The sequence below is a fragment of the Tamandua tetradactyla genome, chromosome 18, assembly GCF_023851605.1.
Source record: "Tamandua tetradactyla isolate mTamTet1 chromosome 18, mTamTet1.pri, whole genome shotgun sequence".
In the NCBI taxonomy this organism is placed as follows: Eukaryota; Metazoa; Chordata; class Mammalia; order Pilosa; family Myrmecophagidae; genus Tamandua; species Tamandua tetradactyla.
The window spans coordinates 28,110,127-28,128,944 of NC_135344.1; the positions used below are offsets into that span (position 1 = coordinate 28,110,127).

At 37.8% G+C, this 18,818-nt stretch overlaps 1 protein-coding gene and 1 pseudogene across 3 annotated transcripts in view; one reads left to right on the forward strand and one right to left on the reverse strand.

The window, feature by feature from the left end:
• The window catches only part of C18H18orf54 (chromosome 18 C18orf54 homolog), a 269,814-nt gene that overhangs the window by 152,222 nt on the left and 98,774 nt on the right, over positions 1–18,818 (reverse strand). The window lies entirely within an intron of this gene.
• LOC143662741 (methylmalonic aciduria and homocystinuria type D homolog, mitochondrial pseudogene) lies at positions 14,344–15,230 on the forward strand (annotated as a pseudogene).

An 18,818-nucleotide genomic window follows, 5' to 3' on the forward strand; every position in this document is an offset into this window, starting at 1 on the left:
TTGTTTTGTTAAGAGTATGTTTGTATGTACATAAAGCAAATATCTTATTTTCTTCTCATATGATGTAAGTTTTATTGTTAATATTCTAGTATTTAAGTTATAGGATATCAAGTTTAAGAGTGAATGTTACTTAACCACTTGAACCCTATTCTGGAGTGATTTAGTGCATTTCCAATTGTACACAGTACAGCTGAGTATTGTTAGGCAAAACATATGTCTGTTATTGTGTTCTATTTAGAGCTTAAGATGTGTCAAGGTGATGTGTAGAGCTGCTAAGTTGACAAGGGGTGGACTATGATGGTTGGGTTCTGGTGTCAATTTGGCCAGGTGATGGTACCAAGTTGTCTGGTTAGGCAAGCACCGGCCTAAACATTGCGGCAAAACAGGGTATTTTGTGGCTGGTTGATAAAGAGAAGGATGGCTTATTAAATCATCAGTCAGTTGATTTCAGGTGTGACTGATTACATTTATGATTTAAAAGGAGGCATCTCCCACAAAATAGATAATCCAATCAGTTGGCTGTGATCCAATTAGCTGAGTACTTTTAGAGAAAAGAGAGTTTTCACTGTTTCTTTGGAAAGCAAGCTTCTCCTGCAGAGTACGTCAAAACCTTTCATTGGAGATGCTAGCCTCTCACTCTGCCCTATTTACTTAGGACTCTTGCATTCCTAGAGCCTGTGTGTGAGATACTTTTATAAATCTTATATTTATATATATCTCCTGCTGATTCTGTTTCTCTAGAGAATCCTGACTAGTACACCAACTATATGCTGTTTGCAAAAGACTCACCTTAAGTTCAGATACAAGTAGCATGAAAATACAAGTATGGAAAAAATACACATGCAAGGAATAACCAGAGTTTGGGGGTAACTATACTAATAGCAGATAACATAGATTTTTCAGTCAAAACCTCCTATAAAGGACAAAGATGGCCACTACCTATGGAATAAAGGGGCCAATTCAACAAGAATATGTAACATTTATAAATATATAAGCATCTAATGACAGAGCCCTAAAATAAATGTAGTAAATATTGACAAAATTGAAGGGAAAAATAGATGGTCCTACATTAATAGCATAAGATTTCAAAACACTATTTCAGTAATGGTTAGAACATCTAGACAGAAAATCAATAAGAGAATAGAAGACTTTTAATCATACTGTGAACCAACTAGACCTAACAGCCATATATAGAACACTTCATCCAACAACAGTAGAATACATATTGTTCTCTAGTGCAGGTGAATCAGTCTCCAAATTGGCCAGATTTTAAGTCACAAAATAACTCTCAATAAATGTAATACTATTGAAATCATATACCTTCTCTAGCCACAGTGGAATGAAACTAGAAATCGATAACAGAGAGGTAAAAGGAAAATTCACAAATATGTGGAGATTATACAATGCAACAACAAATGGGTTGAAGAAGAAATTAGAAGGAAAATTAGGAAAGATCTTGAAGCAAATGAAAATCAAAACATACCAAATATTATGGCATGCAGCAAAAGCATGCTAAGAAAGAAACTTATAGCTCTAAATGCTCACAATAAAAAAGAAGAAAGGGCTCAAATCAGATATCTCACCTTCTAGAAAAAAATCAAATCAAATCCAAAGCAAACATAAGGAAGAAAAAATAAAGATTAGAGTGGAGATAAATGAAATAGAGATAATAAAATGGAGTGAATCATGAAACCAAAAGTTGGTTCTTCAAAAGAGCAATGAAATTGACAAAACCTTAGCTAGAATAACAAAAAGAGAGAGAATGTAAATAACTAAAATCAGAAATGAAAAGGGGGACATTATTACTGGCCCCACAGAAATAAAAAGGATTGTAAGATGATTCTATGAGCAACTCTATACAAACAAACTAGATAGCCTAGATGAAATTGAAAGATTCCTACCAACACTGACTTAGAAAGAAATAGAACATCTCAGCAAACCAATATCAAATAAAGAAGCTGGATCAAAAACTTCCAAAAAAGAAAAGTCCATGACTACATATCTTCCCTGGAGAATTTCATCAAACATTCCAGAATTAACACAAATCTTGCTCAAACACCTCCAAAATATTGAAAAGTAGAGAACACTCCCTAATTCACCTTATGATGCCAACATCACATTCACACAAGAAAAGAAAATTGTAAATAAATAGCTTTTATTAATATAGATGCAAAAATTCACAACAACAATTCTAGAAAACTGGATCCAACAACACATAAAAAGAATTAAACACCATGATCAAGTGAGATTTATCCCAGGTATGCTAATGTGTTCAATGCAATAAAATCAGTTAAAGTAATACACCACATAAATAGAATGAAGAGGGGAAAACACATGACCATCTCAATGAATGTAGAAAACATGTTTGACAAAATTCAACACTGCTTCTTGATAAAAACACCTAGAAAAAAGGGAATATATGGAATCTTCTTCACTATGAGGGCATATATGGAAATCTCACAGCTAACATCATATGCAATGATGAAAGAATGAAACTTTCCCCAAAAGATTGGGAACCATTCTTATTCAACATTGTACTAAAAGTTTTTCACCAGAGCAATTATTTATTTATTTATTTTTCTTTTTTTTCCTAGTCAGAACAATTAAACAAGAAAAAGAAATAATTGTCCCCTATTTGCAGATGACATAATTCTATATATAGAAAATCTTCAAAAATATACAACAAAGTTACTAGAGCTAATAAATGAATTCAGCAAGGTGGGGGGTACATGATCAACATGCAAAAATCAGTGCTGTTTCTAAACACTAGAAATGAACAACCTGAAGAACAAATCAAGAAAAAGGTTCAGCTAATAATAGCAAACAAAAATTTTTAAATACCCAAAAGTACACTTGAACAAGGATATCGTGCCTGTTTGAATCTGTGATGCACCCCAGAAAAGCCTTGTCCTTTAATCCTCATTCAATATGGCTGAGTGAGAATCTGATTAGATTATCTCCAAAGAGACGTGATTCACCCAATTGTGGGTATTAACCTTATATTAGAGGTAGATGGGACTCCACTCATTCCAAGTGGGTCTTGATTTGTTAACTGGAATCCTTTAAAAGAGGACGCATTTATTGGAAAGAGCAGCAGAGCCATGAAAGTGTCACAATAACCAGAAGCAGCAGAGCCCTTGCAGCCAGAGACCTTTGGAGATGAAGAAGGAAAACACCCCTAGGGGAGCTTCATGAGAGAACAAGCCTGGAGAGAAAGCTAGCAGATGTTGATATGTTTGCCATGTGTCTTTCCAGCTGAGAGAGAAACCCTAAACATGAACCTTCTTGAACCAAGGCATCCTTCCCTGAATGCCTTAGATTGGACATTTCTATACCCTTGCTTTAATTTGGATATTTTCACGCTTTAGAATTGTAAGCATGAAATTTAATAAATTCCCCTTTTTAAAAGCCATTCTGTTTCTGGTATATTGCATTCTAGCAGCTAACAAACTAGAACAGATTTGTAAAGGATGTGAATGCAGAAAACTACAAAATATTGCTAAAAGAAATCTAAGAAGACCTAAATAAGTGGAGAAGCATTCCATGTTCACAGATTGGAGGACTAAATTTTTTAAGATATCTTTGCTGACTTGAAGCTATTATATACCACAAAAAAAGCAATGCTCTTCTAATCTATTTTTATGGGTTCAGACCCATAGTGGGTAGGACCTTTAGATTAGGTTGTTTCCATGGAGACATGACCGACCCAATTCAAGATAGGTCTTAATCATCTTTACAAGAGTCTTTTATGAAAGGATAAAAGGCAGAGACATTTTGGAGAGAGCTCAGAGGGAGAAATGCCCAAGAGGAACAAGCAAGGACACCTAGAAGCCCAGCGACATTTTGTAGAGAACAGTAGATGTTGCCACGTGCCTTCTCATGTGACAGAGGAATCCTGGCTGCCATCAGCTTCTCTTGAGAACCAAGTGTGTTTGGAAATTTTTATGGCCTTAGAACTGTAAAATTTGTAACCAAATAAATCCCCTTTGTAAAAGTCAACCCATGTCTGGTATATTGCATTCTGGCAGCATTAGCAAACTGAAACAGATTTTGGTAACAGAAGTGGGGTGCTGCTGCAATTTGCAAATACCAAAAATTCTAGAATGGCTTTATAAATGGATAAGGGTACAATTCTGGAAGAATTGTGAGGTGTTTGATTGAAAGGCCTAGATTGTTTCCAAGAGACTATTAGTAGAAATATAGGTACTGAACGTGCTTCTGATGAGAACTTAGAAAGAAATAATGTCTCATTGCAAACTGTAATGAAAGTGACCCTTGTTTTGAAGTGGCAGAGAATTTGGCAAAATTGAGTATTGGTGTTGGATGGAAGGTGAATTTTAAAATGATAAGCTGAGATATCTAACTGAGGAAAATTCCAAACTAAATGTGGAAAATGCAGACTGACTGCTCTTTGTAGCTTATAGTGAAATGTGAAAGGAAAGGAATAATCTGAGCAGTAAACTTTTGGGTAGAATGAAAACAGAAACTGATAGCCTGGAAAATCTCTGAGCTCCTGGAAAATAAGTCCCCTGAGATGAGTGCCTGATGTGAGGATTTTGCCAAATGTGAAACCAGCCAGCCATTTCAGTATGGAAATGGAGATTATCTAGGAAGGATTTGTGGAAAGTCTATTGTCTGATGGTTGTGACCCCTGTATGCTGCAAGGAAAACTGTCATGTTGGTTCCAGTATCTTTTAAAGAACCACTTCCAGTCTGGACTAAGAAGGCAAATTGAAGGGAAAATGACCTTTAAGGCATTACCATGGAAGCTAAAGCCTGGAACTAAGACACTTTGGCCCAGAAATGGAGACCCACCTATACACATGGAAAGGGTGTATTCACAGAGGGGACCCAGGCCACCCCATTGTTCAGGAAGAGTTTTGCTGCTCCAAGCATCAGAGAGGGTGGAGCATATTCCCCAGGAATTGGGGAGAGACTTGCCACAACCCCCATTGTTTTGAAGAGGGTGAGCCTGTGCTCCAGAGATGGTAGAGAGACTGGGTACTGCCCTGAATTGAAGAGGTTTGGGCTGAGAACAACGTGTCTCCCCAATGCTTGGATATGTTAAAACCCTCACCCCAGTGTTTGGAGGGAGCAGGGTTGCTGCATAATCCTTGGAGAGGGTGGGACTGCCACTCTCGCAAGCCCTGAGGATAAAACACCATTCCATAAATGACTTTCTGACCTTGAAATCTAATGAAGTATGCTGTGAAGGTTTTCAGAACTGTTTAGGACATGTGACCCCTGTTTTCTTCCAATTTCTCCCCATGGAAATGGGGACATTTATCCTATGACCATCCCACCCTTGTATATTGAAAGCAGGTAACTTGTTCTGAGTTTCACAGGTCTACAGCCAGAGGATAACTTTGCCTTATGACAAACCACACCTATAGCTGATTTTTATGAGACTTTGTACTGTTTTTGACTTTGTATTGTATTTGTATGGTTCCTGAAATTGTTTAAGGCTTTTGTGATATTGTGATAGAATGAATGCAACCTGTATATGGAAAGATGATTTGGTTTGTTAAGGCTGCTGAAATGTAATATATAAAAAAATGGGTTGGCTTTTATATAGGGAATTTATTAAATTACAAGTTTAGAATTCCAAGGCCATAAAAATGTCCCAAACTAAGGCATCCAGAGAAAGATACCTTGACTCAAGAAAGGGCCAATGATGTTTGGGGTCTCTCTCTCAGCTGGGGAGGTATAAAGTGATGTATGCTAGCTTTCTCTCCTGGCTTCTTGTTTCAGATTGATTTCCTCAGGGGTGTTTTCTTTGTGCATCTCCAAACGTCTCTTTGTCAGCTCTGAAGATTTTTCCAAAATGGTTCCCTCTTACAGGGCTCCTCTAAGTGACCTACCCTGAATGGATGGAGACACATCTCCATGGAAATCACCTAATCAAAAGTTCCCACACACAATTGGGTGGTTCACATCTCCGTGGGCACAACTTTTCAAAAATATCTCACCTATCAATACTGAATCAGGGTTAAAGAACATGGCTTTTCTGGAGTACACAATAGTTTGAAATCAGTACAAAAGAAGATGTGTGTTTGGGGTCCAGAGGGTGGAATGTGCTGGTCTGAAGCTGTTACATGTACCCCAGAAAAGCCATGTTCTTCTAATCCATTTTTACGGGTGCATACCCATTGTGGGCAGGATCTTTTGATTAGGCTGTTATCATGGAGATGTGACCAATCCAATTCATGGTGGGTCTTTTTTTTTTTTTTTTTTTTTTCATGGGCAGGCACCAGGAATCAAACCTAGGTCTCCAACACAGCAGGCAAGAACTCTGCCACAGAGCCGCTATTGCCCACCCTTCATGGTGGGTCTTAATCATCTTTACTAGAGTTCCTTATGAGGGGATAAAAGGAAAGACATCCTGGAGAGAGCTCAGAGACAGAAATGCCACAGGAGGGACAAGCAAGGACACACAGAAGCCCAGAGACATTTTAGAGAAAAGAGCCAGCAGATGTTGCCATGTGCCTTCCCATATGGCAGAGGAACCACCAATGCTATCAGCAGCCTTTCTTCAGATCAAGGTATCTTTGTTTAGGTGCCTTAATTAGAATATTTTTATGGCCTTAGAAGTGTAAATTTCTAACCTAATAAATCCTCTTTGTAAAAGCCAACCATTTCTGGTATATTGCATTCTAGCAGCATTAGCAAACCATAATAACATCAATTCTACCTGTTTTAGTTTCCTAGGCCTCTTAAGCAAATACCATGAAATGAATTGATTTAAACAATGAATTTATTAACCAACAATTTTGAAGTTAAAAGAAATCCAAATCAAAGTACCATCAAGGTAAAGCTTTCTCCTTCAAAACAGTGGCATGCTGGGGCTGGCTGTCAGTGATTCTTGGAGACTCTGACACATGGGAAGGCACATGGCAGTATCTCCTGATCATTCTCTTCCCTTCCAGGTTTCACTGATTCCAATTTCTTACTTCCTATAGCTTTTTTTAATATGTTTAAATTTCATTCTCTTATAAAGGACTACAATAATATGATTGAGACCCATCCAAATTGCTGTGGGACATACCTTAATTGAAGCAGCAGCATCAAAAAATCATACTTACAATGGTTTAACACCCACAGGAATGGATAAATTTAAGAACAGCTTTTTCTGGGTACATATAGCTTCAAACCACCACACTACCCAGTTATTTACAGATTGAAAGTAATCCCAACCAGGGGACAGGGCCAAGATGGTGGCTTAGTAAGATATGTGCATCTTAGGTCCTCCTCCAGAGCAACTACTAGGTGAACAAAAACAGTGTAGAACAGCTCCCGGGGCCACGGCAGGGAATGGACACACAGTGTACCCCAGTCTGGACTGGCTAATCTGACTGCGAGACTCTGCTGCGGTGAGATCCCCGAGCGGCGCGTGATTCCCTGAGCAGCGGCAGCTGTGGCGGCCGGAGCTCCTCCCTCCCTCCTTCCCGGGCCAGCTGAGAGTCTTGGAGAGGCAAGTCTCCCAAGCCGCAGCGGCCGGCACCCCTCTTTTGCGGGCGGCTTCCTGGACCGGCTACGAGTTTCGGATCAGAGGGCTACCCAAGCCGCGGAGGCCGGCGACCGATGCCCCTCCCCCGCGGGCAGCTTCCTGGTCTGGTGGCGAATTCCCCGGGCCGCAGCGGCTGGTGACGGACGCCCATCCCTCGCGGGTGGCTTCCTGGTCCGGTGGCGAATTCCCCGGGCCGCTGGGGCCGGTGACCGACACCCCTCCAGGGAGAGGAGGGAATTTCCAACAGTGGCAGGGACTGGGTCCAACCAAACACCGATAGGGGAATTAATAAAGGAGCCACAGGGTCCCCTCAAGCCGCGGCGGCTGATAACCCCACCACGCACGGGCCCCCGGAACAACCAAGAGAATTGGATTGGAAATCCCCAGGCCGCGGAGAAGGGCGACTGGGGGGATCCCTTCCAAACACGTGAGACAAACGTGTGCCACGAGCGCCACCTACTGGGCAGGATAAGAAAAACAGAACCCAGAGATTTCACAGAAAAATCTTACAACCTTGTTGGGTCCGACACCCAGGGAAATCTGACTAAATGCCCAGACGCCAGCAGAAGATAACGGTCCATGCTCAGAAGATTGAGAATATGGCCCAGTCAAAGGAACAAACCAATAGTTCAAATGAGATACAGGAGCTGAGACAACTAATGCTGAATATACGAACAGAAATGGAAAACCTCTTCAAAAATGAAATCGATAAACTGAGGGAGGACATGAAGAAGACATGGGCTGAACAAAAAGAAGAAATAGAAAAACTGAAAAAACAAATCACAGAACTTATGGAACTGAAGGATAAAGTAGAAAAGATGGAAAAAACAATGGATACCTACAATGATAGATTTAAAGAGACAGAAGATAGAATTAGTGATTTGGAGGATGGAACATCTGAATTCCAAAAAAAACAGAAACTATCCGGAAAAGAATGGAAAAATTTGAAAAGGGTATCAGGGAACTCAAGGACAATATGAACCGCACAAATATATGTGTTGTGGGTGTCCCAGAAGGAGAAGAGAAGGGAAAAGGAGGAGAAAAACTAATGGAAGAAATTATCACTGAAAATTTCCCAACTCTTATGAAAGACCTAAAATTACAGATCCAAGAAGTGCAGCGCACCCCAAAGAGAATAGACCCAAATAGGCGTTCTCCAAGACACTTACTAGTTAGAATGTCAGAGGTCAAAGAGAAAGAGAGGATCTTGAAACCAGCAAGAGAAAAACAATCCATCACATACAAGGGAAACCCAATAAGACTATGTGTAGACTTCTCAGCAGAAACCATGGAAGCTAGAAGACAGTGGGATGATATATTTAAACTACTAACAGAGGAAAACTGCCAACCAAGACTCCTATATCCAGCAAAATTGTCCTTCAAAAATGAGGGAGAAATTAAAACATTCTCAGACAAAAAGTCACTGAGAGAATTTGTGACCAAGAGACCAGCTCTGCAAGAAATACTAAAGGGAGCACTAGAGTCAGATACAAAAAGACAGAACAGAGAGGTATGGAGAAGAGTGTAGAAAGAAGGAAAATCAGATATGATATATATAATACAAAAGGCAAAATGGTAGAGGAAAGTATTACCCAAACAGTAATAACGCTAAATGTTAATGGACTGAATTCCCCAATCAAAAGACATAGAATGGCAGAATGGATTAAAAAACAGGATCCTTCTATATGCTGTCTACAGGAAACACATCTTAGACCCAAAGATAAACATAGGTTGAAAGTGAAAGGTTGGGAAAAGATATTTCATGCAAATAACAACCAGAAAAGAGCAGGAGTGGCTATACTAATATCCAACAAATTAGACTTTAAATGTAAAACAGTTAAAAGAGACAAAGAAGGACACTATATACTAATAAAAGGAACAATTAAACAAGAAGACATAACAATCATAAATATTTATGCACCGAACCAGAATGCCCCAAAATATGTGAGGAATACACTGCAAACACTGAAAAGGGAAATAGACACAAATACCATAATAGTTGGAGACTTCAATTCCCCACTCTCATCAATGGACAGAACATCTAGACAGAGGATCAATAAAGAAATAGAGAATCTGAATATTACTATAAATGAGCTAGACTTAACAGACATTTATAGGATATTAAATCCCACAACAGCAGGATACACCTTTTTCTCAAGTGCTCATGGATCATTCTCAAAGACAGACCATAAGCTGGGTCACAAAGCAAGTCTTAACAAATTTAAAAAGATTGAAATCATACACAACACTTTCTCGGATCATAAAGGAATGAAGTTGGAAATCAATGACAGACGGACTGCCAGAAAATTCACAAATACGTGGAGGCTCAACAACACACTCTTAAACAATGAGTGGGTCAAAGAAAAAATTGCAAGAGAAATTAGCAAATACCTCGAGACGAATGAAAATGAAAACACAACATATCAAAACTTATGGGATGCAGCAAAGGCAGTGCTAAGAGGGAAATTTATTGCCCTAAATGCCTATATCAGAAAAGAAGAAAAGGCAAAAATGCAGGAATTAAATGTCCACTTGGAAGAACTGGAGAAAGAACAGCAAACTAATCCCAAAGCAAGCAAAAGGAAAGAAATAACAAAGATTAGAGCAGAAATAAATGAAATTGAAAACATGAAAACAATAGAGAAAATCAATAAGACCAGAAGTTGGTTCTATGAGAAAATCAATAAGATTGATGGGCCCCTAGTAAGATTAACAAAAAGAAGATGAGAGAGGATGCAAGTAAATAAGATCAGAAATGGAAGAGGAGACATAACTACTGACCTCACAGAAATAAAGGAGGTAATAACAGGATATTATGAACAACCTTACGCTAATAAATACAACAATTTAGATGAAATGGACGGGTTCCTGGAAAGACATGAACAACCAACTTTGACTCAAGAAGACATAGATGACCTCAACAAACCAATCACAAGTAAAGAAATTGAATTAGTCATTCAAAAGCTTCCTAAAAAGAAAAGTCCAGGACCAGACGGCTTCACATGTGAATTCTATCAAACATTCCAGAAAAAATTAGTACCAACTCTCCTCAAACTCTTCAAAATAATTGAAGCGGAGGGAAAACTACCTAATTCATTCTATGAAGCCAACATCACCCTCATACCAAAACCAGGCAAAGATATTACAAAAAAAGAAAACTACAGACCAATCTCTCTAATGAATATAGATGCAAAAATCCTCAATAAAATTCTAGCAAATCGTATCCAACAACACATTAAAAGAATTATACATCATGACCAAGTAGGATTCATCCCAGGTATGCAAGGATGGTTCAACATAAGAAAATCAATTAATGTAATACACCATATCAACAAATCAAAGCAGAAAAATCACATGATCATCTCAATTGATGCAGAGAAGGCATTTGACAAGATTCAACATCCTTTCCTGTTGAAAACACTTCAAAAGATAGGAATACAAGGGAACTTCCTTAAAATGATAGAGGGAATATATGAAAAACCCACAGCTAATATCATCCTCAATGGGGAAAAATTGAAAACTTTCCCCCTAAGATCAGGAACAACACAAGGATGTCCACTATCACCACTATTATTCAACATTGTGTTGGAGGTTCTAGCCAGAGCAATTAGACAAGAAAAAGAAATGCAAGGCATCAAAATTGGAAAGGAAGAAGTAAAACTATCACTGTTTGCAGACGATATGATACTATACGTCGAAAACCCGGAAAAATCCACAACAAAACTACTAGAGCTAATAAATGAGTACAGCAAAGTAGCAGGTTACAAGATCAACATTCAAAAATTGGTAGCATTTCTATACACTAGTAATGAACAAGCTGAGGGGGAAATCAAGAAACGAATCCCCTTTACAATCGCAACTAAAAGAATAAAATACTTAGGAATAAATTTAACTAAAGAGACAAAAAACCTATATAAAGAAAACTACAAAAAACTGTTAAAAGAAATCACAGAAGACCTAAATAGATGGAAGGGCATACCATGTTCATGGATTGTAAGACTAAATATAGTTAAGATGTCAATCCTACCTAAATTGATTTACAGATTCAATGCAATACCAATCAAAATCCCAACAACTTATTTTTCAGAAATAGAAAAACCAATAAGCAAATTTATCTGGAAGGGCAGGGTGCCCCGAATTGCTAAAAACATCTTGAGGAAAAAAAAGAAGCTGGAGGTCTCGCGCTGCCTGACTTTAAGGCATATTATGAAGCCACAATGGTTAAAACAGCATGGTATTGGCATAAAGATAGATATATCAACCAATGGAATCGAATAGAGTGCTCAGATATAGACCCTCTCATCTATGGACATTTGATCTTTGATAAGGCAGTCAAGCCAACTCACCTGGGACAGAACAGTCTCCTCAATAAATGGTGCCTAGAGAACTGGATATCCATATGCAAAAGAATGAAAGAAGACCCATATCTCACACCCTATACAAAAGTTAACTCAAAGTGGATCAAAGATCTAAACATTAGGTCTAAGACCATAAAACAGTTAGAGGAAAATGTAGGGAGATATCTTATGAAACTTACAATTGGAGGCAGTTTTATGGACCTTAAACCTAAAGCAAGAACACTGAAGAAGGAAAGAAATAAATGGGAGCTCCTCAAAATTAAACACTTCTGTGCATCAAAGAACTTCATCAAGAAAGTAGAAAGACAGCCTACACAATGGGAGACAATATTTGGAAATGACATATCAGATAAAGGTCTAGTATCCAGAATTTATAAAGAGATTGTTCAACTCAACAACAAAAAGACAGCCAACCCAATTACAAAATGGGAAAAAGACTTGAACAGACACCTCTCAGAAGAGGAAATACAAATGGCCAAAAGGCACATGAAGAGATGCTCAATGTCCCTGGCCATTAGAGAAATGCAAATCAAAACCACAAGGAGATATCATCTCACACCCACCAGAATGGCCATTACCAACAAAACAGAAAATGACAAGTGCTGGAGAGGATGCGGTGAAAGAGCCACACTTATCCACTGTTGGTGGGAATGTCAAATGGTGCAACCACTGTGGAAGGCAGTTTGGCGGTTCCTCAAAAAGCTGAATATAGAATTGCCATATGACCCAGCAATACCGTTGCTGGGAATCTACTCAAAGGAATTAAGGGCAAAAACTCAAACGGACATTTGCACACCAATTTTTATAGCAGCGTTATTTACAATTGCAAAGAGATGGAAACAGTCAAAATGTCCGTCAACAGACAAGTGGCTAAACAAACTGTGGTATATACATACGATGGAATATTATGCAGCTTTAAGACAGGATAAACTTATGAAGCATGTAATAACATGGATGGACCTAGAGAACATTATGCTGAGTGAGTCTAGCCAAAAACCAAAAGACAAATACTGTATGGTCCCAATGATGTGTATTGACATTCGAGAATAAACTTGGAATATGTCATTGGTAACAGAGTCCAGCAGGAGTTAGAAACAGGGTTCCATTGACTTCCAAGTTGTGGCACCTCCCCATGGCTTTCTCTATTTCTGAATTTCTTCTGGTTACAGAAGACTCCAGTAATCTAGATTAAGACCCAATCTCAGTGGGAGCACACTTTAACAAAAAAATAACATCTTCAAGAAGTCCTTTTTACAGTGGGTTCAAACTTACAGAAATGTGGATTAAGATGAAGAATTCATCCAAATTTGGAGGACATAACTCAAATCATACACCAGTCCTGGCGTGCATATATTTGGACTTTGCTTAAATGAGATTGATAACATTTTTTATCTTGTTTAACTTTTGTCATTTCCAGTTTTCTTTCATGTGCATGTGAACATAATCTTTACTGATATAGTGGCTGCCTTTAGTTTGTTTCATCAAATAGATGGACACATGCCCTTATTCCTCTTTCATTCCCCAAGATTGTTAGTTAGAACTAACACCTCTCAAACTAAAAATACAAAAACCAAAACACCTTAATACCTTATATCAGATTCACTGCTCTGGAAATCCACTGGCACTATCTCTTCTTGTTTTATCCCTTCCTAACCCTTCCCTGCTGCTGTAAAACTGGACCAGCTCTTCTTTTTCCACTGGAGTCCCCCCCTCATTCTGCTACAGCCAGACCCACCCTCCTTCAATTAACTTAAATTCCAATAATCTCTGTAGAGGTGTAACCTGCCCACAACAAGAATGGCCTTTCAAAACTATCAATTACATTACATTGAATGTTTTTAATGTCTCAGTCTAAAGAGTCCACTTTTGTGTAGGGACCTAACCTTATTTGCATATGCATGACAAAAATGTGATACCCTCAAAACAAAGTCCAGCTTTGTTTAGAAATATTAGTATGTTCCAATTTCCAGCCATCAAATACACAGATGTCCATTGCAAGAATGCAAAAAAAAAAAAAAGAAAGTAATCCCAACCAAAATTTCAACAGTCTTCTTTGCAGAAAAGGTAAAGCAAATCTTTACATTTAAATGGAAAACCAGGCACCCAGAATAGTCAAAAACATTTCAAAGAAGAAGGGTGAAGTTGGAGAATTCACAGCCTCTTATTTTTAAACTTATTTACAAGCTATAGTGGAGACTTCCAAGGAAGATGGAAAAATAGGGCATTGCAGTACTCAATCCTCCTCCAAAAACAGTGAGTGGATAGGCAGAAACTGTCTGAAACAACTCTTCTGGGGCTTTGGTGGCCAGGGGGACATTGTGCAGCATACAGGGAAGAGTGAGAAAAAGAGGTTGAGACACTGCTTTAAAGAACTGTGAGTAAGGGAAAGTCTAGGTCTGGAACAGGTGGAAGGCACAGTGGTGACTGGAATAACTTTTCAAAAGAAAAGACACTTTGCATCTGTTTGCTCTGCTAGAAATGACCAATGTGTTCCATAACAGAGCCAGATTGGTTTCCTATCTTCCAGGATTTTGCTCTTTAGTTAAAAGAGTTGTCAATCCCAAAGCCTTTTCAAATGCAGGATCTTCAAGTTCTGATGAGTCTCATGTTGCCACTGCACCTCCAAATAAATACTCTCAAATAGTATGGCCTAATGAAACCATGGGACTCTTTGGACATCAAGATCAGACATTTCAGCTTTCTGGGAGGATAGATTTTGACTGTCACCTCAATGGGACAGTTTCACAGATAAAAAGCCAGATTCATAAAATTTTGCCTGATGTTCTAGCAGAACGTTTATCAGGTGAAAGGCATGAGTTTGTGATGACGCAATATGTAAATGAATTTCAGGGTAGCGTTGCACCAGTTGAATAAGAAATTAATAGTGCAGAAACACACTTTGAAAGTGCCAAAGTAGAGTGTGCAATCCAAACATTTCCAGTTCTGCTGCAGAAGACTTTGAATCACTATTTCCAGAAGTGGCCACCAGCAAGCTAATAAAACTGACTGAAACACTTAATAATGATATGACTGTTGGAATGAGGAAATAGAAAATGAAAGAAAAATGCTCTTGGAAAAGTTAATTAACTGTACTAAAGAAATTGGCTATGCTCTTTGTGCTAAAGGCTATCGGGCTGACTTTATTGAGCCATCATCTGGCTTGACATTTTTTAGACCATAAACAAAAAACACTTTTTGAAACAGATGAATGCTATTGATACTTAGAATTCTCTGTTGATAACTTTGGCTGCTGTAAAATGATTTGTCATAGTCTCTAGAGTACATATAAGGTAGTAGGAATTATTTTCACTAATGCAACAACAGACAGCCATAACTTGAAGAAATTAAGTGGAAAACAGTGGTGATGTCAATTAATTTGCTGTATTATTTGATTGTAATGGTTGGCAATTGATTTGTGATTTTTAAATCACAGATTTTCATTATTCATATTATCATTGAATCCATGTTGAGTTGAGTATCCACATTGTATAGAATGTGTTAATTAACATTTAACCAAGGTGTGAAGATCTCAAATTGTTATTTCTCACCTTTATTGGAAAAACCTCAGTTTTAATTACTTTTCACCAAAAATAAATCACACATTTGATTGGAGGAATAAAAGAACTAAGTGTAAGGCACTGGGCAATGACTGCTAGCACCCAATCCCAACTGTCAGTGCTAACCACCTTGAGTCCATTTTTCTGGCTGCCTGCTGTGGATAGTGAGATGTGGAAGCTCTTTTCTCTAACAGTGTAGGGACACAGCCAAGTACTGGTCATTGTTCTTGATTGGCAAAGTGCAATTGCTGCAACTTGGCATTGAGTCACAGCTTTAGCTGCCCTGGAAAGGGACCACCCAGCCACTGATTCAAACCCACACCTAACAGGGATGAAGGTGATGGAAGGTCAAAGACATAGGCCTTCCTTAGGGCTGCTGAAGAGCACCATCTGCTGGGAAGGCCAGGAAAGTGCAGCTTTGGCATCATTCCTGACCTTTTCCCCAGAGTTCTGGTGAAAGGAACTGGTCTTCACCACCTTTGTGGCCTTGGTTTGGCTGGGAAATACTGACTTGGGAATGCCTTCTCTAGGGTGACCTTCACCCAAGAATTTGCCCTTCAGGAAAAAGCAGCTGGAAGCAATGAAAGAAGACTAAAAAAAAAAAACCCTATGAAGGAAAAACAAACCAAATAGATCAAAATTCATGAAGAGGGAACAGAGGAAAGGAAGTTATTCCCTGAGAGTGAAACAATTGCAAAAAAGGTGCAATCTTTAAAATTGCACCTGATGAATAATATGATCAATTTAACATAGTTTTAAAGGTCTACAATAAACTGGACTGAGTGTCAAATTGCCTTTTCACAAAGCCAATCAACAATAAAACCCTAGCAAGAGAGAGAGATTGACCTTCAAAGTAAACTTATCAACATAACCAAATGCCTAGAGATCAGCAAAAAATTATAAGTTATACTAAGAAAACAGATGATATGGCACAGTCAAAAGAAAAGGATTAAATCTTCAGAGGAGACACAGAATTAGGAAAAACTAATCAAAGATGTTGAATCAAATCTCCTGAATCAATTCAAGAAGATAAAGGAAAATATAGCTAAAGAAGTAAAGGATATCAGAAGACACTGGGTAAGCATAAAGAAGAACTTGAAAGGACAAAAAGAAACATGACAGAAATTATAGGAATGAAAGACATGTAGGAAGAAATTGAAAATACATGAGAGGCATACAAAACAGATATGAACAGGCAGAAGAAAGAATCAGTGAATTAGAAGATAGGACAATTGAAATCTCACAAACAAAAGAATCAATAGAGAAAGAATGGGAAAAAAATGAGCAGGGTCTCAAGGAATTGAATGACAGCATGAAAAGCACAAACATATACATCATTGGTGTCCCAGGAAGAGAAAGGGAGGGAAAAGGGATAGAAACAATATATGAGGAAATCGTGGATAAAATTTTCCTAATTCTTATGAAGGACAGAAATACACCCGTACAAAAAGTGCAACATACTCCAAACAGTATAAATCTTAATAGACTTACTGCAAGACACATACTAATCAGAATGTCAAATGCCAAATATAAAGAGAGAATCTTGAAGGCAGTGATTGAAAAGCAATTTATCACATACAAGCAAACTGCAATAAGATTAAATTTCAATTTCTCATCAGAAACCACAGAGGCGAGAAAGAGTACCAAAAGAGAAAAATTACCAGCAAAGAATTCTTTATCTGGAAAAACTGTTCTTCGAAAATGAAAGTTTAAAATATTTACAAGTAAAAAGAAACTGAGAAAGTTCATTAAAAAGATAACAACCTCCAAGATAGACTAAGGATAAATTCTGCAGTCTGAAAGGAAAAGACAGGAGAGAGAGGCTTGGAAGAGATGGCAGAAATAAAGATTATCAGTAAGAGTGACTAAAAGGGTAAGAAGAGGGACAAAATAATATATGACAAATAAAAACCAAAGGATAAAATAGTTGAAGTAAGAACTGTCTTACAGTAATAACATTGAGTGTTAATGGACTAAACATCCCCATTTCAAGACACAGATGAGCAGAAATGGTTAAAGAAAGTATGATTCATCTATATGCTGTCTGCAAGAAACTCATTTTAGACTCAAGAACACAAATAAATGAAAGTGAAATGTTGGAAAAAAGGCATTCCATGCAAACAGTAACTGGGGTAGCTATTCTAATATTGGACAAAATAGAGTTTCAATGCAAAACTGTTATAGGAGACAAAGAAGGGCCCTATATATTAACAAAAGGGGCAACCCATCAAGAAGAAATAACAATCATAAATATGTATGCATCTAACCATGGTGCCCTAAACACTGGCAAATGCTGGCAAAGCTGAAGAAAGAAATAGGTGGCTCTACAATAATAGTTTGAGAGTTCATACACCACTCTCATTAATAGATAGAGCATCAAGACAAAAAAATCAATAAGGAAACACAGAACTTGAACAACATGATAAATGAATTAGACCTAACAGACATCTACATAACACTGCACCCTAAAACAGCAGGTTATACATTCTTTTTCAAGTACTTATAGATCAATCTCCATGATAGCCACATATTAGGTCACAAAACAAGCTTCAATACCTATTAAAATATTTAAATTATATAAAGCACTTTCTCTGGCCATAATAGAATGAAGTTGGAAAGCAATAACAAATTCACAAATATATGGAGGTTAAACAACACATTCTTAAACAATTAGTGGATTCAAGAAACTGCAATGGAAAGCAGTAAATGTCTTGAGATGAATGAAAATGAGAACACAACATACCAAAACTTATGGGACTCAGTGAAGACAGTGCTGAGAGGGAAATTTATAGTTCTAAATCCATACATTAAAAAAGAAAAAGGTAAAATAAAAGAAATAACTTACACCCAGAGGAACAAGAAAGAACAGCAAACTAATCCCAAAGCAAGCAGAAGGAAAGAAATAACAAAGATTAAAGCAAAAGTAAATGAAATTGAGAATAAAGAAGCAGTAGCCATAACAAAACCAAAAGTTGGTTTGGTTCTTTGAGAGGATCAATAAAACTGACAACCCTTGGCTAGACTGACAAAAAAAGAGAGAAGATGCAAATAAATAAAATAAAAAACGAGAGAAGGGACATTACTACTGACCCCACAGAAATAAAAAGGATCATAAGAGGATACTATGAACAACTGTATGCCAATAAATTGGACAACTTAGATGATACAGAAAAATTCCTAGAAACACAAAAACATTGACTCTAGAAGAAATAGAAGACCTCAACAGACAAATTACAAGTAAAGAGATTGAATCAGTCATCAAAAGCCTTTCAAAATAAGAAAGCTCAGGATCAGACGGTTTCACAACTGAATTCCACCAATCATTCCAAGAAGAATTAATACCAATCCTGCTCAATATCTGTACTGGTTTGAAAGGAAGTATGCCCCCTAGAAAAG